Raw genomic sequence first — 3233 nt, forward strand, 5'->3', positions numbered from 1 at the left:
TTTTTTAACTTAAATATTTATTTATTAGGCAGCCCTGGGTCTTAGTTGCGGCATCCAGGATCTTTAGTTGTGGGATGCGGTCTCTTAGTTACAGCGCATGGGACCTAATTCCCTGACTGGGGATTGAACCCAAGCCCTTGCATTGGGAGCATGGCGTCTTAGCCCCTGGACCACCACAGAAGTCCCCCGAGACAGGTACTTTAGACAAAGTAGACCAGAAAGAAGTGATGGAGTTGGGGTGAGGGAGCGTGGCTTTGTTTTAAGTGGCCAGGGATGCACTTAGAGGAGGAGACACCTGGGCTGACCCAAGAGCCAGCCACACAAATGTCTAGGGGGAGGGTGTGCCCCGCAAGGGTGAGGCACAGGCTCAGCATGCTTGAGGAGGAACGTGGAGGCCCGAGTGGGAGGGCCAGCGGACAGGAGGAAGCGCTAGAGGTGCAGTCAGAGGAGCTGGGGAGACGGATCATGAGGAGCTGAACTAGCCAGTGGATAAGGCTGGCGCAGACATTCCAGTCGGATGACCTCCCATAGCTATGAATCATCTGCTGGGCATGAGCTGCGTGCTGGGCACGACACAGGCCCATCCTCACGACAGCCCAGTGAATTCCTGAGTGTCAGGACTCGCTAGGCTCTGCAGCAGTGACAGACAGCCCCACAAAGCTCTGAGACTTGAAGCATATAGGTTTATTTCTTGTTCCTGCTACGTGGTCCTCCATCGCAGGGTTGGCTGGGGGCTCCAGAACAAACGTTTGACTGTCTGACATCGACATACCAGAGGCGAGCTCAGGAGGGGCCATTAGGAGCTCCCTTCTGGAAGCTTCTACTGATAACTCATGGGCCAGAACCCATAGGATAGCTGTAACCATGAGAAGGGCAGAAAGTTTGTCCCCAGGAGCGGGGAAGCTGGAAACATCCTCATAGCATTGTGGCCCCATTGTACAGATGAGAAAGCTAGTTTAAAAAAGATAATGCTGCATTTCCCAAGGCCTCACTCCTGGTCATGGGAAAGGCAGGGAGAGTTGACCTGGACTTTGGCTCTGATGGCAGAGGCCACAGCAGGAGGATGTCCTGGGTGTGGTGGGTGTGGCTGCTCTTACCACCTCTGACATGGGGCACAAGCATGCTGCCCGTCTGCCTCAGAAGACTGGAATCTGCCTCCAGACAGATTCCTGACTTGCTTCCTAGCCTGAAGACTCCCCAAGTTCCCAGGGGGCCACGTGGCTGGTGGTGGGCCTGGGACCAGGAGCCGCCCACCTTCTCTACCCAGACCTCCCCCACCTGCGTTTTCTCCCCTGAGAGGAGTGTCCTGCACACTCTCTGTGCCCCGCATCCACACCAGGCTCTGGACCCTGGACGCTGCAGCACCTAGGCTTCTGATCTCTTCCAGGTTTCGTCAAGCAGAGGCCCTCAGTCCCGCCCCCTTCACAGCTGTGAGCTCTGGGACCATCTCCCCATCCACCCACTCAGCTCCAGTAGCCCCTGAAGCCTATGAAGTCCCAGCTCCTCACAGCTCTGGAACTGGGCTTCATTAACATCCAGTGAAGCTCTCCAGAGTGGAATTCTGTTTCCCACCAGGACACTGACGGAGGTTGGTAAGGATAATGGTCACTTCATCAGGGAGGTCTGGAGGTGAGGCAAGGACCTCGCACATGACTGCTCACACAACAATTTCTACGGAGTGCTTCCTGAGGACCAGGTACCAACTGAGGTTCCGGAAAACCTCTTCCATCATGGAACTCATGTTCCAGTGAGGGCAACAGACAATAGACGCCATTAAACAAGGTCCGTTAGATGATGCTAGGTTTCCTGGAGGAAAATAGAACAGTGAAGGGGGGTTGAGTGTGTGGGAAGGGTCACAAGTCTAATTGGGAGGTCAGGAACTGAGGGAAGGGGTGCTGGGGGAGATCTGGGGAAGACAGGTCCCTCCCAGCAGAGTAATCAGCAAGTGCAAAAGCCCTGGGGCAGAAGCGATGTCCTATGTGTTCAGGAGGAGCATGGAGGCCAGATGGGGAGGCAAAGGTGTCCACCCTGGAGCGTGAGGACCTGGGCTCCTGTTTGGAGTTACCTGGGAGTCCTTGGAGAGGAGGTGCACTTTCCGACTTGGGATTTTCCAGAACTGTGAGCCTACAGAAGTGAGAAGAGATTGCAATGGGAACCAGCTAGAGGCTGGGTATGTGACCCTGGAGGGAGATGCTGGTGGCAGAAACCAGCGCCTCCCACCTGGAGCAGGTGCTGTACTGGGTAGCATACAGTCCTCAGAAATTCATGTCCACCCGGAACCTCAGAATGTGAGCTTATTTAGAGAGAAGGCTTTTGCAGATATACTTAGTTGAGTTGAGGTCATGTTCAATTAGGGTGGGTTCTAAATCCAACAACTCATGGCTTCCCTGGAGGCTCAGTGGTAGAGAACACTCCTGCCAATGCAGGAGACACAGGTTTGATCCTTAATCCACGAAGATCCCACATGCCTTGGAGCAACTAAGCCCTTGCACCACAACTACTGAGCCTGCACTCTAGAGCTATGGAGCTGCAACGATGGAAGCCTGTGCACCCTAGAGCCCATGCTCTGCTGCAAAAGAAGCCACCGCAATGAGAAGCCTGTGCAACACAACCAGAGAGTAGCCCCTGTTCTCCGAAACTAGAGAAAAGCCAGCACGGCAACAGAGACCCAGCGCAGCCACATATAACAGATAAGTAAAATTACTGTGTTTTTTTTTTAAATAAATCCAACGACTCATATTCTCATGAGAGGAGAGGACACACAGACACAGGAGAGGAGGCCATGTAAAGAAGCAGGCAGGGATGGAGAGATGCAGCCGCAAGCAAGGGCTGTCTGGAGCCCCCACAGCTGGCAAAAGCAGGCGCGTCCCCACCCCAGGGCCTCCAGAGGGAGCACAGCCCTGCCCACACCTTGATTCTGAATTTCTGGCCTCCAAGGCTGTGTGGGTGGTCATTTGTTACAACAGCCCCCGGAAACGAATCCCGGTGGTGGGATGTGGCAGGATTCTAGATGTGTCTTGAATATAGAGCCAGCAGGGTTTCCAGATGTGGGAGAAAGTGTGGGTCAAGGACACTGCAGGGTTCTGGCCTGTACAGCACAAAGGATGGAGCTGGCATCCGTTAGTTACTGGGATGCCTCCAGTAAATGTGACCTGGAGTTGCTAGTCTGCCCACCCTGTCCCGAGACCAGCAGGGAAACAGCCAAGATGCTCCTGGGCTGGAGCTGCCTCAGC

At 54.4% G+C, this 3233-nt stretch overlaps 1 long non-coding RNA gene across 1 annotated transcript; it reads right to left on the bottom strand.

The window, feature by feature from the left end:
• Positions 1–661: 661 nt before the first annotated feature.
• LOC123330048 lies at positions 662–2124 on the bottom strand. The gene is made up of 2 exons (XR_006545751.2): positions 2066–2124; positions 662–1806 (listed from the first exon to the last, which is right to left on the bottom strand). It is a non-coding gene; the product is annotated as an uncharacterized LOC123330048 (long non-coding RNA).
• Between the last annotated feature and the right edge of the window lie 1109 nt (positions 2125–3233).

This window comes from Bubalus bubalis, chromosome 17, assembly GCF_019923935.1.
Source record: "Bubalus bubalis isolate 160015118507 breed Murrah chromosome 17, NDDB_SH_1, whole genome shotgun sequence".
NCBI lineage: Eukaryota > Metazoa > Chordata > Mammalia > Artiodactyla > Bovidae > Bubalus > Bubalus bubalis.